The sequence below is a fragment of the Crocodylus siamensis genome, chromosome 7 (assembly GCF_052110815.1).
Source record: "Crocodylus siamensis isolate JL-2025a chromosome 7, ASM5211081v1, whole genome shotgun sequence".
Classification (NCBI taxonomy): Eukaryota; Metazoa; Chordata; order Crocodylia; family Crocodylidae; genus Crocodylus; species Crocodylus siamensis.
Genome location: NC_143401.1, coordinates 54,486,329 through 54,502,925, shown reverse-complemented (window position 1 = coordinate 54,502,925; position 16,597 = coordinate 54,486,329). Strand labels below are relative to the sequence as shown.

The 16,597-nt window shown below is 44.3% G+C and overlaps 1 protein-coding gene across 1 annotated transcript in view; it reads left to right on the top strand.

Moving 5' to 3' along the window:
- AIFM2 (AIF family member 2, ferroptosis suppressor) overlaps positions 1–16,597 on the top strand; it is a 152,169-nt gene that overhangs the window by 92,996 nt on the left and 42,576 nt on the right. Inside the window, exon 2 of the mRNA XM_090058250.1 lies at positions 11,696–11,760. The gene's annotated coding sequence lies outside the window, so the exon portion shown is untranslated. The remainder of the gene's footprint in view (positions 1–11,695; positions 11,761–16,597) is intronic.

Genomic DNA, 16,597 nt, shown 5'->3' with positions numbered 1-16,597 from the left:
CTGGTGCCCTTTTTGCCTGCCCCTGCCAGAGGCAGGCTATGCCTCCCATGCCAAAGCTTCCTGGGGGAGCGGGGGTGGAAATTCTACCCTCCTTTGTTCCCCCAGATACACTGCTGAGCTTGGGGCTGCACCTGCCTGACTCCAATGGCTGGCAGGAGCACGGAGATGCCCCTGCTGTGGCAAAGACTCCAACGTTGGAGCTTGAGGCTGGTGTTACCCAGCATTCCAAGATTCTCAACGTACAGAAAGCTGGGAGTGGATTCTGAGCTACATTCCTCTTTTGTACTTTGTAGAGGGCTTAGCCCAGGGATTCACATCAGTGTCTTGTTTTTCAATAATGCACCACTTTAGCTCTTACATAAGTGACATCTTCTGGTCTGGAACAGTGCTGCAGCTTTCCTAATAAGTGCATTAGGCAAACACACTTTTGTAAAGATCACTCTGTGCTAATAAATCATATTCCTTCTCATTGCTATTCACTAGCAGGTTTTTTTAAAAAACAATATTGATGAAATCATAAAAGAAACCTTCCAAGTAACTCATGCCCTTTTAGATTATAATTGTGGTTGGATGTTTTTTGCAGAACTGAATATACAGTTTTATTTCATATACATTTGTCCTTGCAGCATATTGCACATGGAACATGGTAAATTGTTTATTTGGCAGGATCTGGAGCTTCTTGGTACAATCTACTCTATGAAGAGGATAGTGCATAGCTGCCCTGTACCAGAAGCAGGGCAGAGAATGCAGTATAGCTCAGGGTCACCTGTCTTTCCTGACTTTAGGGGACAAGGAAATTGTTTTCCTGATTTTTGTGGAGAGGTTTATTCCCTTGTATACCCAAACAGCTCCTCTGGATAGACAAGGGGGAAGGGAAGAGTGGAGCCAACTCATCTTCCATTCCCTGCCCTGGCAAGGCATACTGTCCTTACCCACATGCCCTCAGCAAGCAATTATAGGCTGTTGGCAAAGACCTGGCACAATCATCACAAATGCAGGCTTGGGCTATGTGACTATGGCTATGTGACAGACCTCAGGTAGCAGGGGAGGGTCCCAAACTGCTTGGGATGGTGTGATCAAATAAATAAAGCAAGAAACTACATTTATATTTCAAAGCAGAACCTGCAAGGGACAAGAAACTGGAACACCTGAGTAGGGACAGAGAAACTGAATGCATGAGAGTTGTGAGGAGTATGTGATACATGAGAAACGTGAAAAGCATGTTATGGTCAAGGCACCCAAGGGGAAGAAGGAGATACAGGTTTGCCTATACAAACCCAGGCAAAGATGAGGTCTATGGGGTATCCTCCTCATCACCTAAGAAGACCTGTGGATCCCCCAGAAGTATTTCCTGAATACCTGGCTGCAAGGAGACACTCTGTCCTCAGGATTAGGTAAGACCTACAAAGCTTTCTGTTGTCTTTTTGGCTTATTATGTTGCATTTTAAGTTAGGTTATTGTGTGTGCTGTCACTGTGTCTTACTAGGCTGTGTCTCAGCTTAGGTGAAGTTTTTCTGTTGTTCCTTGTCTTGTGCTTGAAGTTGCAAATTGCTGTGCTCAATAAATGCTCTCTTCAGAGAATGAACTATTCATGTTCAAGCATTTATGCATTCAGCACCACTTCCTGAAGCCAAACATTAAGTCTGGTAACAAGGTGCATAGATGCTGTTTTCCTCACTACCCTGGAGTCACAGTCACAGCAAGGCTGAGCAAAAGGGCTAAAGAGTCTAAGAAGGTATGTGGACTTAGAACTAAGATCCTGTCTTACCTTCTCAAGGACTCTGTGTCTTTCTCTGTGTCAGGGTACCTTTAGATTTCAGGTTAATTTTGTATTCGTTTCAGCTAGTATTAGCTTGATACTACCATGTAAAGCACACTGAGACCTTGTTATTTCAGTGCAAATTCTTATTATAAAGAACAATCTGAATATATTTATATAACCTTGTCCATCCCATTCTTTTTTATCTGTTATGTCCCCCATTTCTTAATGCCTGACAGAAAGATCTTCGGGATAAAGACCATGTATCTGTTCTAAAAGGGACCTAACTTATGCCTGGTAATGATAAAAAAGAATAATGCTATTGAAGGTGGGCCTCACCTTTTGTTAAATATGGAGGTTCCTCAGTAGCAACCTGTAATTCAGGAGATGGGTAATTATTTCGGGTGGAGGGCTGCTTACTGAGTTTTGGCAAGCCATTGAGGGCTGCATGACAGGCAGCCAGGGGCACATAAATATTAACTTTCTAAATTTTTTAGGGACTTCATGGGCCAGATAGAATGGCCTGGTGGGCCGCATCTGGCCCACAGGCTGCATTTTGCCCACCCCTGCTCTAAGTTCTTCAGAATGTTTATCAAGAACTTGACAGTATTGGTCCAGCATTTAATAGAGAATGAGAGATGAGCAGAAGGCAAAGCTTTTCTGTTGGACAATCAGAAGGTAAATTGCCAATGCATGGTGCAGTTACTAAAGGCTTTTTATGCCAATTCTTCACCAAATAGAACAGAAGTTGCTAGTGGATGTGCAATGAGCCATCAAAAGTGAATTCCAGCTGGCAGTACCCCATAGCAAGAGCAGCAGCAGCAGGCGCCTGATCTCATGGTTAATATAATGAAGCTTTATTCTGTCACATGTGTTATTTATGCATTAGCAAGGGATATGGCAGGTGTCAGAAACAAAAAACAAAAATATATAGCCTCATTACAATTCAAGCTGAATGATTTGTGCTACAAACTTAAAGGAAAGTTGGAAGCTTGCAAAAGAGCCAAGAACCAGGGAAAGCAAGCCACTTTTATTTCATCCAGCTCCCCTATCGTATTTACAGTTGTAAGCACTTTCTAACTACAATATAAAACTCCACCCAGGCAGAGAAGCCCTTTGATCTCTCACCCTCAATCTTTTTTAATGTTGGATTCAGACATCTTCACTGGATTCTTATACAGATCTAGTCCCTGCAGTAATAGGCATGCTGGGATGAATAAAACAAACTGTCTTAAATAAAACATGAGGTGGCTGGAACATTTTTCCAAAATGCAAGCCAACCTGAGACTTCCCTGAAGCTTGAAAATAATACGTTCTAAAACTGTGATGCCAAAGCTATTTCTGTTTATGAAGCACTCAGATGTCCTCTGACGGGAAGTGCAAAATGGTATTATTGTCATTCTTACTTATTCATCCTGAGTAGGCAGAATTCCAGAAGATCAAATATCTTCAGAGGGGCTTGATCTATAATGTTCAGCAATAGCAATATTTTGTATAGGCATTGCTGTCATGTATATGGTTGGAAAAACAGTTGTCGCTTGGTCGAGGAAATGGCTACAACTGATCTAATCGTACCTGCTTGGAAGGTGAAGATTATATCCAGTATCACCAATGATTACAGCAGTTACCAGGAGAGAAGGGTAGCAGAGGGCTATTTTTCAAGTGTCTGAACTTAAAATGTCTTAGGTTCTTGGTGTGTTCTATATCCCATTACGTTACAATGAAGGAACGCAGGAATGATTTTTCTTGTAGAGCAGGAAGGAAACATATTGCACAACTCAGGCGGGAGCAGTAATCTCTTCTCTCAGCCTTATTTTTTAATCTTTGGTATAAAAACTTCCATTGACAGAAGCTGTTTTCACAGTCTATACTGATTCTGTTTTTCCAGGGTGGCCCTCAGCCAGATGGTGTAAGCTGATTTCCATAAGGGTGGATTTTTGTGGATTCACCTTTTGTGTCCATAGCCGAAATTTGACCAAGTGCAGCTATAACATTGGCAGAAAAGGGCACTGATTTTCATAGCTGGTGTCCCTGATGAATAGTAGCTTCTTATTGACTGAATGGATATGACTTTAGTTAGTTCATGTCTACATGAGACACTTAATGCACAGCAGCTTTTTACCAGCGTGCAGTAGCTTGTTTACTACTGTGCAGTAGCAATGCTGGGCACAAACCATGATGCAACACTACTGTGCAGTAGTAATGAACTACTGCACAGTAGTAATGAGGTACTGTGCAGTAAGCATCACTAGGTAACCGTACCAGGATGCTACTGCACATTCATTTAGTATTTGTTTATGCAAGTACTAAATGACTGCACAGTAACAACTGTGCAGTGGGCAGCTCATGTAGACATGCCCAGTTTGAAGTAGTGTTTTCATTTCCTGACCATGACAGTGATTTCAGGACAGTGATTAGGATTGCTTCCAGCTTTTTTGTAGCCCACCTGAATTCTATTAATTTATTAAACCACTTGAATTCTATTAATCAAGGTTGACTGTGTGGCTTGGCTAAGAGGTTAGACAACAGATTTGTATATGATGATTTAGATAGAGACAATCCTGTGTCAGGCAGGGGGGTTGGACTAGATGATCTATGGAGGTCCCTTTTAGTCCTACTTCTCTATGATTCTATTATTCTCCTTCCCAGGTTTCCATCCTGTTTACTTCTGTCAACTGCAATGGGCACAAGACTTGATAAACTTCAGAGAGATCTTCTTTCTTCTACCTTTTTGAGGCATTTGGCTAAAGGTTCCCTCTTCTCGGTATCTGAACTTGGTTATCCTGGATTATAAAATCCAGCCTATCTATGGCAGCCCAAGATGCTATTGTAGAGGAGAGAGATTAGCACGTATCTCAAACCTTTTCCTCACCGTAAGTCTAAGCATTTCACCTGCCTATATGATTAGGGTGACCACATTTCTTGAATGGGATACGTTTCCTTCCCTCCCATTCTCCAGCTTGCTCAGATGTTTCCAAACTCTAGTTTCAGTGGTACATTAGGGAGAGTGGGTTGCAGAGCAGAGTGGGGGGAAGAGGCCTTTCAGTATCTGAGCAGTCCAATGTACAGGAGGGAAAGGAATTGAAGGGGCCAGGTGAGGGTGAGTTCAGTTTCTGGTGTGGAGAGAAAGGGGCCTGTGCTGTAGGTGGCTTCAGCTGCTCTGTCTCCCTCTGTTCCCTGCTTCTGCTAAGGAGAAGATGCAGGCTGCAGGAGCAGGCCTGGCTCAGCCAGGGTGGCTGCTCTGGCTTCCTTGCCACTTGCAGGGGTGGGAAATGGTGAACAAGTCTAATGATCCCCTAGCAGCTCTGCAGCAGCAGGGAAGTGGGCACAGGGAAAGGAAGGAATTTGCAAAGGCACACTAGTCCTAGGAATGGAGGGATGGTAAGTACCAGACTTCAGCACTGGCTGGGCAGCTCAGTGACAGAGGGTCTTAAACTGAGAGGACAGTGTGGAGAGCTTACTGGTGACTGGTGGTGAAAGGCGACCCCTGTCTTCAGCAGGGAGATTTCTGAAAAAGTGACAAATGCACTTGTTTGAAGAAACCAATAGGGCACCTGGGACAGCTGTTAAAAATAGGACTGCTGTGGTGAAAGCAAGATGTATGTTCACTCTAGATATAACTCTCCAGAGTGTCTTTGACTTCTTGGCAAGTCTCAGGCAAAAGAAAAAGCTTGATTCCTCCTGCTGAAGCTCTGATACTAGAACAGTTGGAGAATGGGGGAATGGTTTGTAGTCTTCCCCGAAGAGTGGTAAAAACATATATTTGAGTAAAAATTGTGAATTAAAAGAAGAGAGCACAGCACAAAGTGAGACTCTATGAATAGAGAAAGCCCATAGTTAGTCAGTCCCCTTGAAAATGCGAGTCCAGTTTCAGACTTACTATTTTTAGTATTAATGTGATTAGTGCTTCTAAGGCAGCGGTTCTCAACTTTTTTAGATTCAAGGCACCCCTTTATTAGACTCAAGATCCCCCTCAGAAAAATGCAAGCTCTTAGCTTTCACTCATTTTTTGACTGTGGAAAAAATAGAGCGTTTCTCCTGTTGTAAATAACTTAGAAAGACCGTAACAGGTCAGAATGGTTTTGACACTATGGATTCCTGTTTGAAGTCTCTGGGTTTATTTTGTGAATCTCTGTGTAGGTATTTACACAGCTCACAGTGCTAATATTGCATGACATATCTTCAAACCCCCTAAAGGGATCTTGTGGCACCCCAGAGTGCTAAATCACCCCGGTTGACAATCACTGTTTGAAGGACTCTTGCTTTTTATTTGAACTGTGGTGTGAACAAAAGAATAAAAGCCCAGGCAAGCACTAGGCCACCTGCTGAGCTTTTCCTATGCTCCCAGTCTGTAAGGTGCATACTTTGAGAGGGGTGCAAGTCAAAACAGAGTCCTGGGCCTGTGCAGTCCTGGGTGAAAGTCTAGAGATGATTAAGACTTTGTACCTCTGTGGTACTCCCTTGGGTTTAGTCTATGCTGTTAAAGCCAAAGGCAGGTTTACCATTCACTTCAATGGAAGCAAAATCAAGACTTCAAAGTATTTGTACGCATGAACAAACTAAGCCTTGCAGTACACACAGTGAGGCAGGAGAATAGTGTCTGCCATGATTTACCTGAGGTCACAGGCTTCAAATGAAGCCTGTGGCAAAGCAGGAATAGAAACAAGGTCTCCTGCCTCCTAGGTCATGATTAACCCAGAACATGTTTTGTCCATTTATGTGGCTTTCCATTATGAGAATAAATATATGCAATATATTAGACTTGTGTGAGCCTGTTGACTTCTCTCAGACACAAGTGCGATGGCAATGGAATTCCAGAGTGCAGAAGAAAGAAATACAGAAGTGCCACTGTATGCTATGAAGTTAATATACCAGCACAGATGGCAGGATGGGTAAATGATATGTCAGAAGTGATGTTGTAAACAAGGTAAATAATCAAAGCAACATGTACTAATCTCGATGCAGATTGCCCACCCACACATTCTCAATTACCATATTGTTTCATCCTATGAAGAAAGATTTGCCTAAGAATGGAAAAAAATGAATCATTAACAAGTTTGCCTTTTCTCGCAAGAATCATTGTAAGGCAAAATGTGGGACTTTTGACTGTGGGGAAGCTATACAAAAAGCTCTAGGAGCAATGTAGAAGTGAAGCAGTAAAAGAACATCTGCTATGGGTAGGGTGACCATATTTCTTCTAAGGAAATCCGGGACACAGCCCTGCCCCCCCTCTCTTGCCCCCACCCTCAGTTTCATAGATTTCATAGACATTAGGGCTGGAAGGGACCTCGGGAGATCGAGTCCAGCCCCCGCCCAAAGGGCAGGAAGTCAGCTGGGGTCATAGGATCCCAGCAAGAGAAGCATTCAATTTGCTTTTGAAGGTGTTCAGAGTAGGTGCTTGAGCCACCTCCAAAGGCAGACTGTTCCAGACCTTGGGGGCTTGGACAGTAAAGAAATCCTTCCTTATGTCCAGCCTGAAAGAGTCTCGTAGTAGTTTATGACCGTTCAACCTCGTCATCCCTTGGGGTGCTCTGGTGAATAAACGTTCCCCCAGATCCTGGTGGTCACCCCGATAAACTTATAGGTGGCCATCAGATCACCCCTAGCCTGCGCTTTCCCAGGCTAAAGAGCCCCATAGCTCTCAGCCTGTCATCGTAAGGTCTGTTTTCCTGACCTCTGATCATGCGCATAGCTCTTCTCTGGACTCTCTCAAGCTTCTCCACAGGCTTTTTGAATTGTGCAGGCCAAAACTGGACGCAGTACTCTCGCTGCGGCCTCACCAAGGCCTAGTACAAGGGGAGAGTGATATCCTGGGATTTGCTCGAGAAGCATCTATGGATGCAAGCCAGCGTTTTGGTTGCTTTACTGGCTGCAGCATCGCATTGCAGGCTCACGTTCATCTTGTGGTCAATGATGAACCCCAAGTCTCTTTCTTCCATAGTGCTAGTCAGCGTTGCACTGCCAAGCCTATAAGGATGATGCAGGTTTTTCTTCCCAAGGTGGAGAACCTTGCATTTTTCGGTGTTAAACACCATCAGGTTCTCATATGCCCATTTGCTGAGCCTGTCCAGGTCAGCCTGGATCACCCGCCTTTCACCTGGCGTGGATGCTTTGCCCCAAAGTTTGGTGTCATCGGCAAACTTGGCCAGTCCACTCCTTCCTGACTCCAATGTCCACATCATTAATGAAGATGTTGAACAATATGGATCCAAGGACAGAGCCTTGAGGGACCCCACTGGTCACAGGACACCATGATGAGTGACTGCCATCAATTACAACCCTCTGGGTCTGACCACGGAGCTAGTTCCCAGCCAGCGGATCATGGTGGACCCAAGGCCACAGTTGACTAGTTTTGCCAAGAGGTGATCATGGGATACCAGATCAAAAGCTTTTTTGAAGTCAAGATATATGACATCAATCTCTTCTCCCTCGTCCAGGTGATAGGTCACCTGGTCATAGAAGGAAATGAGATTCAAACAAGACCTACCTGCAACAAACCCATGCTGGCTATCCCTTAGGATGTTAGCCTGGGCCAGTCCCTCAAGGATGGCCTCCTTAATAAACTTTTCTAAGATCTTCCCCAGGATAGAAGTCAGGCTAATGGGCCTATAGTTAGCCGGATCCACTAACCTGCAGTTCGTGGCACTGCTGCAGGTAGCGGTGCTGTACCACAGTGAATGCCTGCCTGGCACACCATTCCACTCCACCTCCCTGCCAGACTGTGCCCGATACCCCTACAATTGCAATTCCAGGATTTTTTATTTAATTTTTACCAGTCAGGCATGACCAGCCTACAAAATCCGGGACTGTCCTGGCCAAACCAGCACATATGGTCACACTAGCTATGGGGTAACTATAGCAAATATCATAGGTGTTCTGGAAATGGGAGAATTGTACAAAATACAATAGGAGCACTGGCTTTGGGGGAGCTGTACAGAGTAGCATAGGATCACTGGCAGTGATGGTATAGCAGCACTGGCTATGAGTAGCATTTTAACAGGCCAGACCAAAACTTGGGGACTGTTTACTTCATTTTTCCTGGTGAGGCTGGTGTAGAAGCACTGCCTGGGAAGATCCTCTCCCATTGTATACAGGGTGCTTTCAGGTACATAATCCAAGTGTCTTCCAACAGGACTTTAGCTCTTGCTTGTGTTGGTGTTTACAGTTATTCTGGTCCTTCCCAGAAGGAGTTACTGTAGGACACTGAATAGGATTGCTCGCTGGAGGGAGTTCTAAAGTCTTCTAGTTTCAGCTTATATGGCCTGTTTGACTAGTGTTTTTCCTTTCCCCATATAATCCAATTTGACATGAGACCAGTAGACATGCCCTACCTTTTCTCTGCCTCTTTCTCAAAGACATTCATGGTTTGTTCTGGAGTTGGGCTGGCATTACTACGAGTGCCATTAAGTGGACAATTCTTGTTTGAGTTGGCTCCAGCACTGGGATCTGGAGGAAGTTCCAAAAATCCCTCACCTGCAGGAAAAATATCAACAACCATTAAAAAAACTCATTAAATAGAGACACAGCAACTTTGAGGGCAGCAGCATTTTCCTTTCCCTTTACATCCAAGTTCAGTTTCCTCCTGGCCTTAAACTGGCAGAGTATTTCTTTTAGTAATTTATTCTCTGAATCCCTTTCCTGATAGTATCTGAAATAAATAAGATGACTCAGGACTCTAGTTTCCATACTTAGGCAAACAAGTACAAGGTAGGGCAGACTGACAGAGAGAAAAATGGCAAGCTAATGTCAGACAAACAACTGTCTAGACTCACAGATAAACAGAGAATACAATTGTGTACAAAGTTATGACAGGAAATAAACAGGAAGAAATATGGGGCAGAGGTGAATTGTAAACAGTTCTGAAGTCTGTGTGAGAGGAAGGATATTAAGAATTGTACAAGTTACACATGTTAGCAGTGATCATACCAGAGAATAGTGGCTAAAACTGAGATGGGGTTAGAAAAAAATGAAGTCTTTTGTGTTCCAGAGAGGAAGAGCAGAAAAGGGAAAGCTAGTGAGATTCTGAGTTAGGGAAAGTGGATGTTAAATAATTGAAAGAGGTGGTCAAAAGCAAAACAGCACGCATGAAAGCTAAATAAGGCTTGATCAGGAAGGCAATTCAGGAGAAAATTCTTAAGAAAGAGTGTAGTTATCATATAGAATGCAAGTTCCCAAGGCAGCAACCATGCAAAAGGGAACAGGGAATACTGGCAGATAGGGAGAAACATTAGAAGACATCAACTTTCATAGGATCATAAGAAAGTAGGGCTGGAAGGAAGCTCATAAGGTCTAGTTCAGTTCCCTGTACAAGGCAGGATCAAACTATACCAGTCAAGTGTCTAACTTGCTCTTGAAAATGTCCAAGGATTCCACAGCCTCTGTAGCCAGCCTGTTCCAATGCCTGATCACCCTCAGAGTCAAAACGTTCTTCCAACATAAATTTTCCCTGCTGCAGTTTGAGACCATTACTCCTAGTCCTGTTCCTTATAGCTACAGAGAAAAGCCCATCTCCATCCTGTCTATAACTGACCTTCAACTAGTTGAAAACTGTAATCAGCTCCCCCTCAGTCTTCTCTTCTCCAGACTAGATAATCCTAGTTTTTTCAGCCTTTCTTCATAAGTCACGTTTTCTAGGCCCTTAATTATTTGTGTTGCTCTGCACTAGACTCTTTCCAAACTGTCCACATCTTTCTTGAAGTGTGGGGCTTAAAACTGGACAGAGTATGCCAGGTGAGGCACTGTAGTACTGAACAGAGTAGAATTACTTCCTTTGATTCACATGAGACATTCCTGTTAATACAGTATGCTGTTGCCATTTTTTTGCAACAAGAGTTTACTGTTGGCTCATATTCAGTTTATGGTCGACTGTAACTCCCAGGTCCTTCTCTGTAGTAGTGAAGCCTAGCCACTCATTCCCCGGTCTGTAGTTGTACATGCAGTTATTCTGTCTCAAGTGCAGGCCTTTACACTTGTCCTTTTTTAAAATTTCATCTGATTGATTCTAGATAATTTCTCCAGTTTATCTAGGTCATTCTAGATCCTAGCCATATACTCCAGTGTCTGCAACTCCACTCAACTTGGTGTCATCCACAAATTTGCTAAGCATGCACTCAAAGTGTGATGAAAGACCCAGTTACCTGAAATATTATTGTAGAATAGATCAACAGTGTTGGCACTGGATTTATGACCCAGATACCTTGTTCCAGGCAGATGCAAACCCTCGGACCAACCATGATGTCTCCATTTGATAACAGGCTAATTTTATTGATAAGAATAATGAAGGCAAAGCAAACAGGTTCTATATCTACCAGTCCTAGGGCTGCCACAGAGGGAAGGTACATCTAGCCGTCAAACGGTAGCTATTCACTTTTCAAGAAGCTAATAAAGAGAGAAGGTGAACACTGCATATTCAAACATAGAAGATTTTTTTATTAAATATGTAGTAAAATTTAAATTTTAAGCTGATGCAGTATTTCAAGTAACTGTGTGTATTACTGTGTGTGTATTCACCAAACTATGAGGCCAAACTCAGATGATGATCCAGACAACTGGAGGTGTTTGTCAAATTTGGGAGACAAATTTTAGTATAAGGAAGTACCTAATTTCTTGGACTATTCTATGAACTATCTAATCCAAGTTCATCGCTTCTACTTGATTAAAATAGGTTGGACTAACTAACATTAGGTCCCTCGGAACATCATTGAGTGGGGCTTCTATTTTAGGGCAGTTACACCTCTTAGAAGGAATTCTTATCCTATGAGATCCTCAACATACACTCAGTCCTGTTGACCACAGTTGCAATGCTAGGACAGGACATTATGCATATTACACTCCATGTGATGAGACAGAAAACTATTGGCATAACTACAATCTCCCCCTGCTATTCCCAGCTAACAAGTCAATCTGGACTGGAATATGTCTTTATTTTTCACTTAGTCTATAGAGATGCCACCTCTTCCATTGACCCAGTGGAGGAATGAGAAGAACCATTGCATTATGAGGTATGGAACCAACATTTCCCTACAGGGCTATATTTTCTATTTTGCATGCTTGAGAAACATGGTGTAATCTCTAAAGAGCACATAAAACAGACATTGAAAGGGGGGCATACACTGCTGTGTTAGCTCTGGGGAACGTCTGGCTATTCTTGGGCAGCAAGCATTTTTATGTGTATTATCCTGACTGGAGTTCATTTATTTATACAATAACACCTACTCCTCCTGAACTTATGGTTTTTTTTCCTTTGGATCAGAGATAGGGCCTCTAGGCCCAAAGAGAGATCAGTAGCTGCAGCATACAGTAACTTTTCAGAGTTAAATGGCAAACTTGTGTGAATATGTGTGTGTGGGTTTTTTTAAAAGACTGTGTGCCTGACCAGACCATGTTTCTTGGTCAGCATCCCATATTTATCCTGTAATTACACATTCAGACAAAAGCCACTTGTCTGTGAGGTTGACTTTTTTTTCAGGACACAGTTTCATTATATGCTCTGTTTTCACTGTAATCAAATACTGAAGAAAATGAAAAGGAATCACACAAAGCCTGTTCTTACTGGAAACTTTCCCTATATGGAGAAGGAAAGGTAGGAGTTACTCATCCCCCCAACTCCCCATACTACTTTTCTTCTCAGGGAAAAGCATCAACTAACACCCTCACAAGCTCTGTACCGCTTAATGAGAATTAATGGCCAATATTTTCTCCTACACTATGCCAGTTTTCTGTCCCTAAAGAAGAAACATCAGCTAATTAACTACTCCAGTAATTTTTTCTAGTTCTCTGTCCCTCAAGTAGAGCATTGCCAGAATTTTTCTTCTCCCATGATCTACCCTGATCTAATCTAATAAAAAGGCTTCCCTATATATTCCTACATACCGTACAGGGGTCTGGGAAAGTTTAATTATAGTAATATCTACTAAGATCATTTGAGATCACCTTAGACAAGGGCATAGAGTTCCTATAAAAGTACTGATAGTTTGTGTTTAAATTTAGAATGGTAATGACAAATAAACACCACTCAGTAAGTTATTTTGAAAAGCAAAGATGATCCGTTACAAGATTATGTGAACCCATTCTGAACAGTTGCCTTTAGACTCATGAACAACATGAAGACCCAAGTCAACTGTAGGAGGCACTTCAGCTTCTAAAAAGCAGCCTCAGTGTGAGACAGAGGTCCACACTGAATGGAGCTGGCTTACAGAAATCCCAGTCACATATATGTCTGTCTTTAAATGTATGGATATTTGTTCCCTTCCAAACTGTGTAGTAAAGGTCCACACTTAGGAAACTGTACAAAGCAATGTGAATATTCCCAAAGGATATTTTCTTTTTACATGTATGTATGGGAAATTATATCTCCATGGTGGTATAGCTCTGGGCTTCATGATGGCACTGCAGGGAATATCAATCTTGATTTGGAGAGACAATCTTCCGCTGGGGGGAAAAGTGAATTCACTCTACAGGTTCACTCCAGCAGCAGTTTTTTCATTTCTTCATTTCTCGTCAGAAAGACTAGCCTTTCTTTGAGGGCTGGGAAGTAGTAGGCATATGTACTGATTCAGGATAACATCAGCATGCAGGCCTGTTCTATATCCATTGAAAATTGGCATATACTCATGGCTTAGCTGAGTCTAGGAAGCTCATTACATTTGGGACCATAGGCTGGACTAGAAGTAAGAGAATCATTCCCAGAAAAAGAAAAGCTAACCTCCATTTATCATCAGATCTTTTCTGTCTTGTACTGAGAAATGGGGAAGAAGAGTTAAGAGGCTGAGGTATGGAAGGATATTGACTTTGTTGCATGTATTTTGCAGCATAATGTGTTCATGAGAGTGACTCGGCAGGAAGAGTGGTGGGACTTCTTAAGAGCCCTTCTGTTTCAGTGGTTTAGGCCAGACACAGAGCACACAGTAAGCTCCTTCCTAAATCCATCCTTCTGCACAAAGTCTTTTTCACAGATTGGGAACAAGGGAAATAGTCTTGAGGTAAGCTGAGGACAGACCGGACCCCTGTTGGCAACTAGCTGAAGCCATTTTTTTCATCTGCTGTTTAGATACAAATATAAATTCAACCATCTCTTGGGGGCTTGCTTCACATTTGAATTTTCTTTTTTCTGAATCCCATTTCCAGAGGGATTTGTGCAACCAGATATGATTTTGTATATACACACTATATATAAATATATGTATCCATTTCATCCAGCCTGACAAAAATAAGACAATTTTAGCTGAGGCCTGGGGTCTGTGGAAATGAGCCAGTGGCTGGTGTTCTCTGGCCAGTGCAAAAGTAAAACTGGAAATGAAACATAAGTTTTTGCAAAAAGAATAAATAAAAACATCCTTGTTGATTTTTTATAAAAGTAGAGTTTATTTATAAAGCAAAAATACCCAGTGTTCAGTTTGAAAAAGCAGCCGGGAACTAGTTTGGAGGTGGTTTATCTAATGCAGGGGTTTTCAACCTTTTAAAATAAGTGTACCCCCCGCAGCCCCCTTTTTAATAAATGTACCCCTAGGAGGGAGGGAGGGAGTGGGAAGCGAACAGATGTGGAGCGCGGGCATGGTGTTTAACGATTTCTTTGCCTCCGTCTTCCTAAGTAGGGACCAGAACAGCCACCTCTCTGCTGGGCCCCCCTCGGGCCCCGGGGGAGGCACACCTGGGCCACGGGTTAGCGAGGATTTAGTTAGGGAGCTTCTGGAGGGGTTGGAAGTATTCAAGTCAGCTGGCCCGGATGATCTCCACCCTAGAGTTCTAAAGGAACTGGCTGAGGCCATTGCAAGTCCCCTGGCACGGCTTTATGAGCACTTGTGGTGCTCTGGTGAGGTACCGGAGGACTGGAAGAGGGCCAACGTGGTCCCCATCTTCAAAAAAGGCAGGAAGGAGGACCCGGGAAACTATAGGCCGGTTAGTCTTACCTCGATTCTAGGCAAGCTGTTCGAGAAAATTATTCTGACACACATCTAGGAGGGGCCAGCAGGGGACTGCATGCTTAGGGGCAACCAACATGGGTTCATCAGTGGCAGGTCTTGTCAGACCAACCTGGTGGCCTTTTATGATCAGATCACCAGATCATTAGATGCAGGGGTAGCAGTGGACATAGTCTTCCTGGACTTCCGGAAGGCTTTTGACACTGTCTCTCACCCTGTTCTCATTAAGAAACTGGGGGGCTGTGGTGTAGACACCCACACAGTCAAATGGGTCACCAACTGGCTGGAGGGCCACACCCAGAAGGTGGTAGTGGATGGGTCCTTCTCAACCTGGAAGGATGTGGGCAGTGGGGTTCCGCAGGGCTCGGTCCTCGGGCCCGCACTGTTCAACATCTTTATCAGTGATTTGGATGAGGGGGTAAAAAGCACCCTGTTCATATTTGCTGATGACACTAAGATGTGGGGGGATGTGGGCACACTGGAAGGATGCAACAGGCTACAATTAGACCTAGACAGGTTACAAGGGTGGGCGGATGAGAATAGGATGGGTTTCAACACAGACAAGTGCAAGGTGATGCACCTCGGGAGGAACAACCGGCACCATACCTACAGGTTAGGCACGGAGGCGGAAAAGGATCTGGGGGTCATCACTGACTCCAAGATGAACATGGGCCGGCAGTGTGGGGAGGCAGTTAGGAAGGCCAACCGCACCTTGTCATGCATCCACAGATGCATCTCAAGCAGGTCCAAAGAGGTGATCCTCCCCCTCTATGCGGCACTGGTCAGGCCACAGCTGAAGTACTGCGTCCAGGTCTGGGCACCACACCTCAAGAGGGATGTCGACAGCATGGAGAGGGTCCAGAGGAAGACCACTCATATGATCAGGGGACAAGAGGGCAGGCCCTATGAGGAGAGGCCACGGGACCTGAACCTGTTCAGCCTACACAAGAGAAGGCTGAGGGGGGATCTAGTGGCCTGTTATAAATTAGTCAGGGGGAATCAGGAGGCATTGGGGGAGTCACTGTTCCCCCGAACACCGCCAGGAGTGACCAGGAATAACGGTCACAAGCTGGCAGAGGGTAGGTTTAGGTTAGGTATCAGGAGGCGCTACTTCACAGTCAGGGCGGCTAGGGTCTGGAACCAACTTCCAAGAGAAGTGGTGCAGGCTCCTACCCTGGGGGTGTTTAAGAGGAGGTTAGATGAACATCTTGCTGGGGTCGTTTGACCCCAGTGTTCTTTCCTGCCATGGCAGGGGGTCGGACTAGATGATCTGCTCAGGTCCCTTCTGACCCTGGAAACTATGAAACTATGGTGATTGGAGGAGCAGTGGCAAAGCAGAATCTGTGCAGCCCTGCTCTTGTGAGGCAGCAGTATGGGGTGGGTGCGCTCCATCCCTGCCCACCCCCATGTACCCCTGGGACCTTTCAAAGTACTCCCAAGGGTGTGTGTATCCCCAGGTGACAACCGGATCTAGTGAATTATCTGTGCTTCATTAACTGGATTTGATTGTAGCAGACACACTTTTTGAGCTCCGGATGAGTCCTGGGCTTGCGATTCTGCAATTATGATTGGTGGAGCCCATCCACCAATCAGAAGCAAGCCAGGGTAAGCAAAGCCACGCCCTTTCCTTGAAGGGAAGGCGGTAAGGAGCAGTCTGGACCTGGTTTGAGACTGCACCCTGCTAGGTCTGGAGGACTTCGGGGGTGGAGCCCCTGCAGTATATTAAAGAAGCAGCATGCCCAGCATGCAGGGGGACATGATGGGGAAGCTGAAGAAGGAAAATCAGAACAAGAAAGGTGGGGAATAGCCCCAAGCTCCTGAAGATCCCTTGGAGGGTGTGAGGCCCTTGGGCTCATCCTTGTGCGTAGTCCAATGCACAGAGTCCAGGCTCTAGGAGCCCAGCAAGGCAACTCGAGCT